At 36.7% G+C, this 17,915-nt stretch overlaps 1 pseudogene; it reads left to right on the top strand.

Moving 5' to 3' along the window:
* Positions 1 to 9,054: 9,054 nt before the first annotated feature.
* Positions 9,055 to 14,621, top strand: LOC102519788 (annotated as a pseudogene).
* The last annotated feature ends 3,294 nt before the right edge of the window (positions 14,622 to 17,915 follow it).

A 17,915-nucleotide genomic window follows, 5' to 3' on the forward strand; every position in this document is an offset into this window, starting at 1 on the left:
TGCTCCCAAAGCAAAAGGTCTTATTTTATCAACAGATTGTAATCAGGATAATTCCTTAGAAAAGGTTAAAAAAAAAAAAAAAAATTGTTTTTACAAAGTCAAAGGCTGCCCAAAGTATATTTGAATAAACATAAAAATCCACCTGGTTTACTCAGGGGAGCATGACTATTTCAGAATTAACCCCTAACCAACATCAAAGCCAAGCTCCCTTCAAAATGTTATAGCTGAATGACGTACTAATTAGGTTGTTTTTAAATGTATGTTAATGTAGGAGCCCACAATTGGGTTAACAACTTGTAACAGACCCCAGCTGCTTCTGGGCTGGTGTCTGCTTTAACACATCTATAAGAATGTATATTATTCCCCTCTCCCATGACTCCCTTAAAGGTAAACTGTAGGCCCCCAAAGAAATGAGTCTTGGACTGGAATGATAAACAAGTTATAAAAAGCTGCAGACTCAGAGGTGAGTTAGCCAATGATGGGTAAGACCCCCAGAGGGGGGCAATCTAAGACAGGCACAGCCACCTGAGTCCAAGAAAAATGTTACAGCAGCTACTTCTCAGATGTTTTGCCCTGATAAGCTGTAAGGCTCACTGAAGTCAACACAAATATGACTTGCTAAAACCTAGAGGGCCTTCGGACCTTGAGCCGGACTCTACAATCTAAATCCCACCCTGTCTTTCCCTAAATTCCTGCATTCCATCTCACAGTGGTCAATGATTTCTCCTTTGTAGACAATAAATGTGGGAGCAATTAAGAGGTTAGGGGAGTTGGCTCCCGACTCCCTCTCGCTCTCTTGACTTTTTCCACAAAGTCTTGAGTAATTCATTCTGTTTCAGTGGGACTTCTGCTGGCCAGAACCCACGACTGGTGATGAACCCACACGTTAACATGAATGTTTGCTGTGTACTACCTAAAATCATGTCTCTAATCCATTACAATAATCAAATCTTTTCCTCTACCCATTCATAAACCTCACTCCAACCCCTACAGTTCCTTACACCCAAACACTCGTAGTTGATGATCCTCCTAACTAACCAAGGAAATCAAGGAATTTAGACATGAGCTTCCTCTCATCACTTCATCATTCCATATCTTTTCCTTATTTTTAGCTTATTTTTCTAAGATAGTCATACTAATTTCCTATGATAACATTTTAATCATTACCCCAAATGCCATCTTCTGTCACCTCAGCTATTCATTAACCCGTATTTCTTGTGTTTTCAACTGGTACCCCCTTTATTTGGCCCTTTTGCCTTTAGTTACATGCATTTAGTTAACAAATATTTATTAAATATCTATTAAATATCTATCATATGCAAGAGACTAGGCAAGATTCTAGGGATGCAGACAAGAACCTACAAACCTCAAGAAGCTCACTGGTGTCTAAGGAGACAGGCTTATCCTGAGTCACCAACAGCGTGATGGTTTTTATGTAAAGTCAATGCAACAATGTTTGAGGATGCTTCCATGTCTTGGCTACTGTATATAGTGCTGCTCTGAATGTTGGGGTGCATGTATCTTTTTGAATTAGCGTTCCCTCCAGATATATGCCAAGGAGTGGGGGGCTGGATCATGTGGAAGGTCTATTTTTAGTTTTTTGAGGAATCTCCATACTGTTTTCCATAATGGCTGCACCAAACTATATTACCATCAATAGTGTAGGAAGATTCCTTTTTCTCCACAGCCTCTCCAGCATTTATCATTCATGGACTTTTGAATGATGGTCATTCTGATTGGTGTGAGGTGATACCTCATTGTAGTTTTGATTTGCATTTCTCTGATAATTAGTGATACTGGCATTTTTTCATGTGCCATTTGTATGTCTTAATTGGAGAATTGCTTGTTTAGGTCTTCTGCCCATTTTTAGATTGGGTTGTTTGTTTTTTTTTGTTATTAAGTAGTAGGAGCTGTTTATATATTCTGGAAATTAAACCTTTGGTCAGTTGTATCATTTGCAAATATTTTCTCCCATTCCACAGGTTGTCATTTTGTTTTGCTTGTGGTTTCCTTTGTTGTGCAAAGCTTGTAAGTTTAATTAGGTCCCATTTGCTAGTTTTTGCTTGTATTTCTATTACCTGGGTAGACTGCTCTAGGAGGACATTGCTAAGATTTATGTCAGAGAATGTTTTGCCTATGTTTTCTTCTAGGAGATTTATCGTGTCTTTTCTAAGTCTTTATGACATTTTGGGTTTATTTTTGTGTATGGTGTGAAGGAGTGTTCTAACTTCATTGATTTACATACCGCTGTCCAGTTGTAACTGGCTATACTTCAATTAAAAAAATGGGGACAAAACACAAGTGGAGCTTGAAATCAAACATAGGAAGGATTTCTCTAGGGAGGTTAACATCAAAGCTCAAATTCCAAATACTACACACTTACGAATACTATACATTTGTTGGTTTGGTGACCCAGGCAAGTTTCTAGTTACTTTAAATTTTATTTTCCTCATCCATGAAATGGGAATAATTCCTGCCTTTCCTGGCTATAATAAGACTAAGGAGACAGTATAGACCCAGTGGTGAGGCCCTAGAGTTAGTCAGCCTGGATTTGAATGCCAACTCTACTACTGTATGCCCTCAGGCTAGCTACTTTACAACTGCATATTGGATTCTTCATTGATTAAATGTAGATAAATAAGAATATCAGTCTAATGGGGTAGACATGAGAGTTAAATGGGATAACCCATGGAAATCATTAGACAATGAGCATTCATTAAATGGTAGCTGCTCTTATCAGAAGGCCTTATTAATCTTAAAACCTGTGTATAAATCCTGTTAGGTAAACAGTAGTATGATAAGTGGAATCCTTGTCATTTATAACCAGTCATTTTATTATTCATAATTTACAGTGGATCCCAACTGTTAAGTGAATTAAGCAGGGGAGACTAAATGAAAATCTAAAGGTACCAAATTGGCAAAATAGAACAAAATCTACCATTTTCCCATCTGTTAAAGGTTAAACTGAGCTCATCCCCAAATTCATATATTGAAGTCCTAAGCCCCAGTACCTCAGAATGTGACCTTATTTGGAAAAAGGTCATTGCAAATGTAATTACTTAAGTAAAGATGAAGTCATACTGGATTAGGGTGGGCGCCTAATCCAATATGACTGGCATCCTTGGAAAACAGGGAAATTTGGAGAAAGATGCACCTGAGAGAACCATGTGAAGACAAAGGCAGAGGTGAAGTGATTTTTCTAAGCCAAAGAATGCCAAAGACTGTCAGCAAACCACCAGAAGCTAGGGGAGAGGCATGGAACAGTTTCTTCCTCAGAGCCCACAGAAGGAACCAACCTTGCTGACACCTTGATTTCAGACTCCCAACCTCTGGAACTGTAAGACAGGACATTTCTGTGTTATCTGAGTACCACTCCAGTTTGTGGTACTTTATTATGGCAGCCTTAGAAAACGAATATACTGACAGATTTCTGTTTCTTTCCAGCCAAATGTAAATCTTAATAATGCATGTATCAATTCTGAAGACATATACTTAAATATGAGTCTGAGTCACACAATTGGTCATTTACCAGATTCTGTTCTCTGCTTCATCTTTGAAATGAATCCCTTGTCCATTCGTATTATAGATTCGCTGAGGAAAGAATATATTAATTCAACAGATATTTATTAAAATTCCTAGTAAATGAAAGATGAAAAAACACAGGTTCCTGACCTCTAGAAATTCACAACCTACAAGTCAAGCCCTAAGTACATAATAACTGACGCAAAGCAGACTGGGATGAGTATTTCTGAGGTCCAAGAGCAAAGCACGCTTCACTTCCATGGTATCAATCCCTTACTCCTAGGCTTCTCCCTTAGAAAAAAATCTGTTTTCCATGGGCCAGTTGTCTCCTTCCTTAGCCCTGACATCTATCTCCCTTCTCCTGTGTTCAGCACAAGCTGACACCAGAAGTCAGTCTTCTGCCACTATGATTATTCTTTCCTTGCAGAATAAACAGATGGAAGGCACTCCCACAGGCAGGGATATGACTCTGTGTAGACAAGTCCTGGTTGGAGAAGGCTCCCTAATCTCCCTGATTCGAGTGTTTTCTGACTCTGCCCACAAAACAGGGATGCCTCTGCCAGGGAAATCTTTAAGACCACCCTCTTACACTCCAGGATCCTAGCAGAAGTGTGGTCCAAACAGATTTACTTCAAGAAGGTTTATGACTGCAGAATTCCCTGATGGCTTAGAGAGAATGGTAAGAGGAGGGACAGGACTTGAAGGTCATAATCCAAAGGAACCTTAGCTTTACTGGAATTTCAGTTCTTCAAAAAGGTATTTTCTGGGACTTCTATCTCATTTTAGCATTAATTCAAGACACAGGCAGCGAGCCATTTGCCATCCTACTCATCTTTATGAAAACTTGGGAGTCATCTTCCAAGTCCTTGCCCTCCACAGCCAACTGATTACCAATCCTACTGGTTCTGCCTCCTACTGGTTCTCTGCATCCTCTTCGACTCCACTTCATGGCCACATCATTTTTCAACTGGATTACTCAACAGAGTGCTCATTCAGCTTTATGTCTTTTATCCCTGTAAACAATAAACCTATTCATATTATCTCATAATTGGTTGGTGAATCACTTAAACAGGCATAGATAGTCCTCTTTCTCTTGTTTATTACTTAACTTTCTTTCCTCCCTTCCTTTACCAAGTATTCCCCAGTGTGCCGTGTTTTCTCACTCTGTGCAAGCTGTTCTCTCAGCCTAGAATAGCATCTTCTTGTTCTCTATGCAAACCTGATTCATTTTTCAAGAGCTAGTTCAAGTGTTCCTCTGTAAAGTTTCCTCTAATACCGTACCTGAGACAGATGTGATCATCCTTTGCTTTATGCATTCTCTACCCCTGCTATTTTAGCACTCCTTATACAGCCCTGTAATTATTTCTCATGTGTTTTCTTCTCATAGTAGATGGTGGTATCTCCCTGAAAAAGACAGTGGTTTCTTTTCCTCTTTGTACCTCCCGGGCTAGCACAGTACTTGACACTTAACTGGATTTTCAGGTATGCTGAATATTGTATGAACATGTCACCAATCCTATTTTTTTAAAATCATATAAATTCACGATGGATTTATACTCTTCCTTTTCTGTTGTAACGACACACTAGCTTAGTAACCAAGAAATAGGCAAATTAATCAGCCCTAATTTCATTGCCCCAAGAGACTGATCTCTCAACTCTGATTACTAAAGCAGTGCTTGACCTACTTGTCCTCCCCATCTTCTTCCTCATTCTGGTTGCCGTGACTATTCACCTGGGACAGTGAACTATTTCCTGCAAAACCTAATCAAATTTTTTGTAACTGTGACAAGTCTAAGGTATTATAATGTACTTAATCACAAGAGAAACATATCATTAGTAAAGCAGGAAACACCACTGAAAGATTGGTTTGTCCTTGAAAAAAATCAGACTTAATCACGAAGACTCTCAGATGGAACAAAAAGGTAAGATACAACATCCCTTCAGTCTTTATCAATATTAAACTAAGAGTATTTTACAAAAAAAAAATCCATAAAATAAAAACATAATTCCAACTTTTTTCTAAAATTAAGAGCTTTACATGTATGACTATGAATACCATCCACACATGAAATATCATTATGCCAATTTTTATGACTAGAGGAGTACCTAAAGGAAACTGAACTCAAAGTTGTTATATATTAAAATCTTTGAAAAATGCTTTTGAAACAGATATGTACTGAGCTCACAACCAGCTTGGAAATTCTGTGTCTCTGTCAGTTATTTCTAAACACATAAGGAATCTAAACTGGCAGACTTTTTCTCAGTATAATGCATACTGGTCATTAAGATTAAAATATACATTAAAAGGAAGAGTTATCCTAAAGATTTTTATAAATTGGTTCTATCTAAAATTGTATTGTTACAATTTACCTAAGATAAACTTATCCAGGTCCACATTTCCAAATCATTCAAGATTTTAGTCCTATCAGTGTAGCCATTACTACCTAGGTTAAATATTTGTCAATGAAAAAAATTTCAACTGGCCAAATGACTCTCTGAATTACCATAAGGAAAAAAAATCTCAATTTCTCCGTTAAGTGAATAATCAAAGTGTGGAATTGGTTCTGACTCATTTATCTTTGGGTGAATGTAATAGGTGTGGATATACACTTCTTAAGGTAGAGTCAACTTCCCTAGTCCTCAACACTCTCCTGAGAGATTAGCGGTGAAAAGATGGGAGGGAGCTCCCAAGTGAGGTCTGGACACAACACTAAGAAGAAGGGAAGATCTGTAGCTCTGGTTCCCAAGAAACAAGAAATTCATGCCATGGGCAATAGGAGCTGACTCATCTTTCCTCATCCCATTCCTCACCACTCCAGGCAAGGCAGGCAGGGAACAAAGTAAAATAGCAGTCATGGTAGAAATTTTGAAGGATTAAGAAAAAAGTAATAATAATGAAATTATACATACACACACATATATAAAATACTTTAGCTCATGTGTCTAATACCATTTGACCCTTACATTAATCATGACATATGGTTATGGTTATCTGTCATAACCATAACATATGACTATGTCAGCACAGGTATCATAATCCCCATTTTCACAATAAGGTAAAAAGTTAGGTGACTTTCCTATAACAAATAGGACTAGAATCCAGATCTTCTAACTCCAATCAATCCAGAATTCCTTTCAGCACTGTATTCTATGTTGCTTCTAGTCAATAAAGGGACATATAAGTCCAGGGTAAGGGAGATGAACTTTGCTTACTTAGTTTTTATTCCTCCATGTGAAAATACAAAAACGCCGAAGGAAAAGGCTGTCTTTCGTCCTCTCCTACTTTTCATGCTGGGTTCCTCTCCTGCCTCCTGGAGTTTCTATGCCTCCACTCCGAAGCACATTATGCCATTGTTCTCCGGTTACCTCAAGTATCATAGTACTAGTTTCATAGAATTGTTCTCCTCCTACTTTTAAGGTTTAAGCAACAAGCAGCCTCCCCCTTCAACATTACAACATAGCATAGGACAATATGGGCGGAGAAGGGCACAATGCTGCGTTCACCTACTGGTAGTCTTAGGAAGGGTAAAGAAAAGGTCAGTTCTTAGGACTCCTAATCTCCTCTTTACCAAAGAGGACATACTCCATGAATCCAATTCTCATTTGAGCACCTCATTTCAAGCTAAGGGGTGAGGGGGAAGGTTCTAATCACACTGCAGAAGAAAGGAGCTGCCCTTTTCTAAGCCAGGAAAGATCTCAGGACTCCTATGCCCTGACAGTGGAAATTACTGTCTGTGATACTTAGCTCCTGGAATAACCAAATCATTAACACAGGAAGGCCTAGCTACCTGGACCAAAAAGCATAGGACCTGCAGAAAGACCTGGAAGAATAGTTGAATTAACTCCTCTTAGCTCAAAATTTTAACCCACACCTCTGACACAGCCCGCTCCAAATTAACAATGCATTTTGTTCCCAATGAGTAATAAATAAGTTGTATCAGTCTTTGGGAATGAATTCTATTCTGTCCTTCTAACCTCACCTTTTAACAAGTCAAAAGAATGTTAAGTGCTTAAAAAAAAAAAGACTAGGCTGAAAATTAACTTTTATCTTGCTCTGGTCTCCTTACCCACTCCCAACCTCAATTTGATAATGGTAGTACTGAAGTAGCGTAGACAGTAATGCTGAGATTTACAGTCTATGAAGACTTGAACACACATTGTAAAACTGAGTTCTTACAAAAATCCTCTGGTTGGATACTGTGAGAAACAGAATCCATAAGAAGATTGAATATACTTGCCATTAAACTATCTGCCTACTCATGAAGAATGGAGTCTGAAGGCAGTTTCTATATTTTTATATTAATTTATGTACTTTGACCATTATAATAATTTGGTGGCCAAATTTTCCTCTTGTTATGGGGTAACAAAAAGAATAGAACAAAAGTCATGATTCAACCTATTTGTAGAATTCATAGTTTTTCAATCTGAGAAAGTCCTTAGTAAGCCTTAGCTATCAGAATTTTACCACTGTTAAATAATGTCAGACTCCTTAATAACAATTTTGTGATATTATTCAACAATATCTTTATGGAGTCTTACTGCAGGGTGAAATTAACATCAAAATAATTTTCTCTAACTCTGATTTGCCAAAAATTCATTCTTTGAGCAACCAAAACTATTTTAAGTTGCATGCACACATCTAAGCGGGATTGCCTTCTATGAACAATAAATACAAGAGCAGTTCTCCACTGTATGCATCATTTTTTAAAAACATTGTATACTAAAATTAAATTAAACCTCCCCAAATGAAAATGTCAAAACAAGGATTTGCGTTAAACTTTCTCAAATTTAACTTTTAATCTCTCTAAAAAATCATGAAATCCATTTTTGATATGAACTATGGCTTCTGAGTTAAACTACAGTAATAAGAAGAAAGTTTTAAACCCAAAGATATGGAAAGATATTAATCTACCTAAAGATAATAGTTAAAAATTATCCTCTAATATTAATAATTTATCAATGACACCTCTTCCTACCACCGCCACCCCAGTCACTAATTTCTACAATTTCTTGAGAAACAAGCTAAGAATATCATGGCAAAAAGTGTTGAAAGATTGTACACTTCACTGGAATCTGTGTGATTCCAGGTCTACTTTCAAATCACTTGAATGAAGAAATTAACTGAGTAACTTTAATAAAATATTATTCTTAATAAAAAGTTATACCTTCAGTTTTTGCATCTGCTTTGTCCTGTATCTGTTGCTAAGCAAGTTGGTGGTATTTATCAGCGTATATCCCAATTTGTAGCAGAAACTCCAAATTTACTTATCTACGGAACTCTTGTTCAAACACCATGTCCTCCAAAAGCTTCACTGATTTTACAAGCTAGATATGGTCCCAAACCTCCAAATTTTCTAGAACTTTACCCATACCCAACTTTAGAACTTAACACTTTCTTACAATAAATTATCTAGAACCATTCTTATCTGCTAAATATAAGGTCCTTAACACCTAACCTTCTAGTAGATAAAAGGAGGTCCAAGGTTCTGACCCAAGAATCAGGAGCAAAGTAGTATGTGGGAGCTGACGCAGATGGCTCACATCAGGAACAACGGGGAACTAGCCAGCAAACTGGTGAAAAATAAAGGAGAACCAACTAGTATCCAAGGAAGAAGGAATCAGGACTTGAAGAAATGTCTGAAGGAGTGGCCCAAACAAAAATAGGATTCATGGTGAAAGACTGGCAAAAGAAAACAGACAAGATAGCACAAAGGTTAGCTCAGCAGAGCCTGAAAAGATCCCAAAGCAGTACTGTGCAGTAGGATATCCTTGACTAAACCCATAGGTGAAAGTTTTTAGAGATTCTGCACCCTTTGAGACACTTAAGGGCAAGAGTTTTGTCTTACATAACAGAATTTTGAGTCAAAAGAGCTAGGCTCAATTGCAAGCTCTGACATTCTCTAACTGTATGACTTGACAAGGCAATTGCTCTGACCTTTAGTTTCCTTTTCTATGAAAGAGAGATAAAACCTATTTCACATGGTCATTCTAAAGGCTAATTTATGTGAAAGTACTTTATAAGTTTTAAAACTGCAAAGGTATTATTAAAGTACCATAATATGCCGCTATGTGAATTAATTTTGCTCTTTTTTTACTGTGGAAAACTTCCCAGGCATACAGGAATGAACTTTTACTCTAATTGGATATTGGTCTTTTTACCCCAATACTTCAAAAATTTATTTGAATATGAAAGTGCTAAATGGCATTATTCCATGACAATTTGATTTCTCAGTATAAACTTGGCCAGTTATAATTTCTGCTTTCACTGTTGTAGACAGAACCACCTTCTTTCCCACCCCCGCCCCAGCCTTGAGGTGTGCGCGTGGGTGTGTGTCCAGGTATTACTCAAATCATTTCATACATTATTAAACCTTTTCTTGACTAAACTTCAGTTTCATTAGGAATTTACAATGGAACATTATCCCAAAAATGCAACTTCCCTTATCATTTGCTTAAATAGTGGAGCAAGCACACAGAAGTTAGCAGTGCGGGTGCGGGCACGGCATTACACAGGCCTTTTATAGGTTGCCAGTTTTATGCTTTGCAACATCACATGCAAATAAAGTACAACAGAAGTTGACCAACCAGGAACAAGCTTTGTAGAAATAGACCAACCAGGAGTGAGCTCCATGCAAATGAAGTACTACAAATGGACCAATCAGAAGTTAGGGAAGTGGACCAATCAGAAGTGAGAGTAATAACCAATCAGGAGTGAGAGTAATAACCAATCAGGAGTGAGAGTAATAACCAATCAGGAGCAAAGGAAATAACCAATCAGAAGTGAGCTCAGGGAACCAATAGAATTCTAGGTGTAAGTTAGCCGCTTTAGAGGCAAAAAGTGAGATAGAGCCTCTGGGCCAGGGAACCGGACAGGTGCTAAGAGGAGAGCAGCGGCCCTGCCTAGGGGTCCCGCCGGTCTTTTTATGGGGCTTCCCGCCTCAAGGTAACAGAAAGTAATGAACGGGAAAAAGAAAATACTGTCTTATGAGTAGGCTCTAGAGAAAATACAGAATTTTTGTTTAGTAATACCATTAAAGTTCTACTGGGAGATGAAAAAAATGAGATATTTGATCTAAGATCCCATGAAACACCATCAGTTTACATTCTGGTGTTCAACTTATATTAGGTTTGAATTAGGCTTGAGTAAATAACAAATACATTAAATTTATACACTTGCAAAATAATGGGATTTTATACAACATGCAACATATTCTGCATACATGACTTACAGAGCTGCTTTTATAAATAATTAGGATAAATAATGCATAAGCAACTGAACAATAATAAAGCATATGTAACCTAAAAACAAAAAAATCATGTTGTACAATCTAAATACATACAATTTTTAATTTGTCAATCATACCTCAATAAAGCTGGAGGAAAAAAACTAACGTAATTGATAAGAAAAAAGAAAACTAAAAACCATATTAACTTCTATTTAGAATAAGCTGCATCATGACCCTTTCTATACTGGTACACTGTAATCTTTTATTGGCTAAAGGGGAAAATAAAAATAAATGAAAGGAAGTAAGTAATTACCCATTTAATAATTTAAATTAAAATTGAGGGTGATAATTGAAGTGGTTGCTGTAGAATTTTATTACTATTTTTAGCATTCTGAATAAATTAATAATTTACAAGACTCTGGATAAATTTAAGTTCCTCAGAGGAAGAAAAAAGTAGTTTGTAACATAAAACTAAAATTCCTTTACTAAACACTTTCTAATATAACAGTTTCTGGAATATTATCCGCCAATACCAAGCAACAAATTAACAAGAAACAATAATTTACATAAGTGGAATTATAGTTTCTCCCAATTCATACAGACTAGAAGCTAAAACTATGTATCTACAACTTCTCCTTTAAAACATTAAACCACTGGATACAAGTAAGGTTTAAGTGCTAAATACTGAGTAAAAAATAACTTCCCAAACCTTTAAGCTCCTAAGAATCAAGTTATAACCCAAAATAAAATACTGAAATCTAACACAGCTAGTTAGAATTTTAAAGTAACTTGGTTTAAATTTCACAGAAGTTTGTAACTTTATGTTAGAAATTTCAAGGTGTTTTTGATCAGTCCTTTGCTTTGAAATACTCAAAAATTACATATATATCTTTGTAAAATAATATACATATATTTAAAAAACTAATATGTATTGATAATTTTAAATAATTACTAACATTTTAGCATTTAAAAATATATTCATTTTTCGAAAGAATACATTGTTTTAAACCATTTTCATTTCCTATGTCGATCACATTAGGTAATGTTTTAACTCCAGTGATTTGGGACCAATAATTAGCTCTACATGACATTAAATAATATTACCCCTGTTATTCACATTAATTCTCTAAATAATGAATACACAGTGATAGCATCAAAAGCATGCTCATGAAAAATCTACTTTAAGTTCCAAATGAGCTTCTCAGAAATAGACCCTTAGAAAAAGTATTGAAGAATCATGTTCATTTTAAAATATAAAGCATATTCATAAATAAAAGCAAACATTTGCAATTTTAATACATCTATGCACATCAAAATGCAGTAAAAAATGTCTTCCTGATTAACAGTAACTATTTAAATAGGAATCTGTAGGTGACACAAATGTCTTTATAAAAAGATTTTCTTAAATCCAGACAACATAAGAATTCCTGAAAAGAATTTGAGTTTGAGAACAATTTTTTATAGTTGAGAATAATACATTGTTTTAATTCTGAACCAATGTAAATTTGATCAATTAGTATGCCATTATTTACTTAGTAATCATAGTATAGAAAGAGCTAAAAATTAGTCCTGATTCTTCTATGTATAAGATTAACCATTTAAAGCATATAATCATTATTAACACTGATTATATAAAACATAAAAAGAATTTGAAAAATACATTAAAAGACCACTTTGCCTATATGCTTTCAAAAATGACATAATTAGATATTGTTTAAAAATTTAGCACTGTTTAATACTTACTTAAACATGATCTTTTACCAGCTGTGTTTGCACCACCTGAACATAAATTCCCTCCTCGATGAATTAATTCAACTTCCAAATTGGTTCTGTAAGGAAAGCATTAAAATATATCTCTGTCACTAGGTTGAAATGGTATTTTTTGTTTTATTGACATGTCTGAATCAAGCTAAACTTATTATTTGCAAAAGTATAGTTTATGCAGTATTAGTAATAATCATATTTTATCTGATATTTAGAAATAAAAAAAGGGGAAAAGTTTATCTACCCTTACTTATATGTTCATATTTCTACCTGCAAAACTGCACGCGTCACAGTGTAATTGTTGCAAAATCCCAGCTGTTGGCAAATACTAAAAACTAGGCCTTAAGGAGAAAAACTGGCACACATTTCATAAACCTGCATATGAATCTGATAAAAGAATCTGTACTCTTAGCCACTGAATAGGTGGTTACTGGCTTATAAAACACAAGGGCATACCAATTTTTCTTTCAGAGAAATGGTTATCACTCATTGGAGCTTAGACTGCATCTAGAAACCAATATTCAGAAACAAAATTGCTAACATCAAAGCGACTATGAACAACACATATAATTAACAGTAGTCTCTTTTATGGACATTTAAAATTAGTTTTATTAAAATACATTGTGTAACTATTGACATTGCTAAACAACAGTATTCATATAGATCTGAAATTATAATATATTTAGCAATTATTACCTTACAGAATAGCAATAATTAGTAAATTGACATTTCAAAAATCAAATTGATGCAGAATCTAAAGATTTACTCAAAAACAGTAACAGTAAAATAGCCAATCAATTTGACAATATAAATGAAAATTCTAAGTGATAAATTACTTCAACAGTGTTAATAAACTTAAACACCCCTTTATTTGTCACAACTAAAACTGTATAAACTAGTTTATATCCAAGATACGCATACGACACTAATAGTGAGATATTCCTTATCTTAAATTTTTTTTTTTTAAAAAAGGAAAGTTTCAAGCTTATTCTTTGCAAGTAAATTCAGGAAAGAAAAGTATACTATTTATTTAAAACAAAACATTTTGAACTGGTTTTGGTTGCATTTTGAACATAGAATGTTTTGAAATGCTATTTTTATATACTTACTTATAAATGCAAACTTTAAAAATATTAATATTCCTAAATCTGTATACTTGCCACCCATTTCTAAAGGAATACTTTAATCCTCTCTACTCAGGGGGAGAAAAAAGCAATTTAACACTGATAATGTTCCTTCTCAGAGCTCCATCTGGTTGCTGCTGATAAGGGCATCAGTGTGACAAGGGAATTTTCCACCCTTCAGGAGATTTGCATTGCTCACTGAACTTCTAAAAACCTACCAGCAAGGAAGCAGGGACAAGGATTTCATATTAGTGGACAGAAAGCGAGCTGAGACCAGCATGTGTTCCTTCATCAAGGGCATATAAATGAGATCAATACATTTTGTTTTCACAAATCTTCTGTTGCCTAATGTGTAGAAAAAAATTAATGGCTATACTCTCTTAAAAAAACTAAGATTTCCTAGATAGTACTTTTAAAAGAGCTAGCCAGAGAGCGCCTTAACCGTTGGCCCGACTGCATCCTCCTGGGTATGTTCCTCATCCACTGCGCGCAAAGGACCTTGATTTTCTCGTTTCTGATCCGAGGAGGGAAGCCCACGCCGCTCTACTCGTTTGTCCTGGCCTTCGTGTTCTGCACCTACAAGGGCTACATGCAGAGCCGCTACCTGAGCCAGCACGCCGTGTACTCGGACGACTGGGTCACCGACCTCCGATTCCTAACAGGTTTCGTCTTGTGGTTGGTTGGCCTTCTGATAAACATCCACTCAGATCATGTTCTAAGGAACCTCAGGAAACCAGGGCAGACTGGATATAAAATACCAAGGGGCAGCTTGTTTGAGTACATTACTGCAGCCAACTACTTCGCGGAGGTGGTGGAGTGGCGCGGCTGCGCGCTGGCGTCCTGGTCCATCCAGGGCTGGGCGTTCGCCCTCTTCACGTTCTGTGCCCTGGCCACCAGGGCTCAGCAGCATCACCAGTGATACCTTGAGAAATTTGAAGATTATCCAAAATTCAGAAAAGTTATGATTCCGTTTTTGTCCCACTAGGTCAGAGAGGCCTGGCTACCAGGTTGTACCCACGCCTCTCGCTGGCCAGCGGAGAAGCTGGGCATAGAGGAGGGCGAGGCCCAGCGGAGGCCGGCACAAAGGCCTCTGGCACCTGCTCCAGCCTGGCTCACAGGTGACTTCACTAGCAGGACAGGGCACTGACGATGTTCTTAAGGAGCAAGCCGCTGTGTCCCTCAGGAAAGGCCCTTGGCTGGGAGCATGAAGATGCCACAGGGCAGCCCTCCCATCTCAGGTCACTGGCCATGAGCCGTCAGGAGTCTCTGGTCTGGGATGGATTTTCTTCCTCCTCCTAGGTAGAATTAGAATTTTTTAAGGCATCTTTTTTTTTTTTTTTTAAAGTCCCTCCCAATATTGCAAAACCATAACTGGAAACAATTTCTTATTCAAATACACTTGAAAGCTCCACGGACATCAATGGCAGTAATTAAATGCACTACTCATCGCAGGATGATTTAAAAGAAACCCCTTGGGCTGTAAATCTCTAGGGAACACGTGGTGAAGACCCTCTCCTGTCCTGGGACATGGCTGCCTCCCTTGCTGCTGCCTTGCAGAGGCAGAAGCGGAAGGAGCAGTGGGAGTGGAGTCTGTGTTCACTTTGATCACTGACCATGCTTGGTGGCAGGGTTGTCCGGGACGTTATTCTGACTACCGCCTTCGGGCAGTGGGCAGGCCCTTCTGCCCCTTGCACTCCAGGCCCCGGGGCACCCCATCAGCCTCCTCCCCTTCCCCTGCTTCACCTTCTGACCAGGGCCTCTCTCCCTCGTGAGTTTCCATGTGGAAACTGTACTCTCAGTGTTCGTGCTTTTTAGAGCCTCTTGGGGTTTTAAAATTACATTTAAAATTTTGCCTGAGGTGGCTAGGCTTCATTTTTACTAGAAAATGGAATGCTTTTGCAGGGAAACTTTATGATCAAATACACTTTATGATCAAATAAACTTTTTCTGACTAAATAATTGCTTGAAATCATAAAACAATAAATATTTCAGATCTCCAGAAAACTCAAAAATTTGACAAAGTCTTGACTGGTTTGGGCCCCTGTGCTCTGGAAGGCGTACCTGTTCAGGCAGATGCTTGTCTGAGAGCCAGAAGCTCATTGTGAACTTTACTTCTGTTGGTGCTTCTTTTTTATTTGAGTGACCTGTGGGTGCAAAAGTTTGGGTTAACTCAGGCCTTGACGCACTGTTCCTACTTCAACCTCAGGCTCTGGATGGATGATCAACATAGGAAGAGATCCTGTTCTGTCTAGTCTGCCTGTTTTCCACTTGTTGAAAACTGTAACTTAGCAAATTGTCATCAGTCATTATTAATTACAATAATTGAGGAGTTTAATAAAATTACTTTTTAAAGTTTAAAAAAAAAAAGAGCTAGCCAGAAACATGGTTAATTCTTACAAATGAATGTCAGAACCAGAATGTCAACTTTTACTTCAGCATAATTTGCAAAAATATTCATTAAAATAAACATACAAGAACAATTCTGTTTATTCAATCGTCGAATTAGATCATTTAAAGGATGACAAACATGTTACCAGAAATTTGACTTTAAAGAACACTTAAAAGAAAACTGCTAAATATAATTAATTATTTCAGATTATGGTTGGAAGAGCTCTGTACAACATTCCTCCTAAGTTATAAAACAAAACAAAACAAAACCACCTATCCAAAGGGTTAGTATCATGTAATAGTATCTAGGATTTTAAAAATCAATATGTCAGAAGCCCTAGCTATCAGCTTTTCCTTATTTAATTTATATCAAAATCGGCCCTTTAAGTCTTGCTAGAGAAGAGAACACACGAATGTGTCACGTGCCCCATATCTACCTTTCCCTCACTGTTGAAAATCACAACACAATATTCTGTTTCTGCCCTTGTGAATGGATGATATAAAAAATAGATGTATTGGGAGGAGAGTTTTCTAAGCCTTTTTGTTCTTGGAGAGAAGTGGGCTCAACTTTCGATATTTTCTAACACAAATACATTCAAATTAGTTTGGAAGGAAAAAAGAAGAAAATCTCTACATTTGAAATAAAGATGAGAAAGACTGCTTAAAGCCTACCATGATGACCACCTAGGTACATCCATATAAAAACGCCTCCAGCTATGCTCCCTTTTGCTTCACTTCCCTTCTGCCCTTCCTTCAGCACTAACTTCTATTTTAAGAGCTATAATTTGAAAAACAAATGTGTGTATAAATATGCACAGAGAGACACTCAAACATACAATGGTATAATGTGGCTTCAAGGCCTGAGCCTAACCCTACCAGTTGAGCAAATTACTCAGTTTGTCAGAGAAAAAAAATATCTCCATCCACACCATGGTTAGAGCTCAAGCTCGAACTCCTCCAGGAGTTAGGGAGAACTCCCTTTTCTTGAAACAGGAAAGAGCACTTCCACACTCTTTATATTTCAATTTGCTCACCTTCTCTTTTAAAGTTCTACAGCACTTTCTCAATATGGTATGTATTTTAAAACAAATTATATTCTGTTTTATACAGATTGACAAATATTAGCTTTGTCTAACTAAACTGTAAATTCCTGAAGAGCAGGGACTTCAGCCTCTCAATCCCTGATGGTACTCAGTGAAGTGTTCAAAAAATTCCAAGGAACTAACCACCTCTTTGTTTCTATAGGTACCCAGTGATAAGATTTTCTAGTCTCTGCTATTCTTTCTTTCATTGACTCTATTCTCTTAAACTCAGCAGTGAATCCAAAAAAAAAACCCACATTTTTTTAAGGGGCTGTGGTGAGGGGGGAGGCAGGGGGAGTGTAGCAAAGGGAGATTATTTGTTTCATATAAGAGTGTTTTAGTTTAAAAGGATTCATAATTTGGTATTTTAGCAAGCATTCTTTTTATTTCAAATATAATTAATTTATAAAGTTTAAACTTATAATGCAATTAACTTATAAATCAATGCACATTCACGCTACTGCATAGTTCACACATTTGTGACTTAAAGCTGTCTCTCCATTTACATCTCAGTTACTCATGTTTCATCTTCTTCCCATTTCCATGTTTCTCACCATATACAAGCCAAGTGCTGCTTACCAAAACTCTAGACTATATACAACTTGGGTCCAAATTCTTTGGAAAAATTAATTACTAAAATTGGTGTGATTTACTGTTTCAATAAAGAAATAATGGATTGGTATTTGAAGTGAAGAAAGCTTTCTTCCCCAGTATTAACTTTCCATAATCCATTTGAATAGCTGATATTTGCAACAGAATGTTTTCTGAAAATACATTGAAACTTGAATATAGTAATTTTGATTAATTTT

Source organism: Camelus ferus, chromosome 35 (genome assembly GCF_009834535.1).
Source record: "Camelus ferus isolate YT-003-E chromosome 35, BCGSAC_Cfer_1.0, whole genome shotgun sequence".
In the NCBI taxonomy this organism is placed as follows: domain Eukaryota; kingdom Metazoa; phylum Chordata; class Mammalia; order Artiodactyla; family Camelidae; genus Camelus; species Camelus ferus.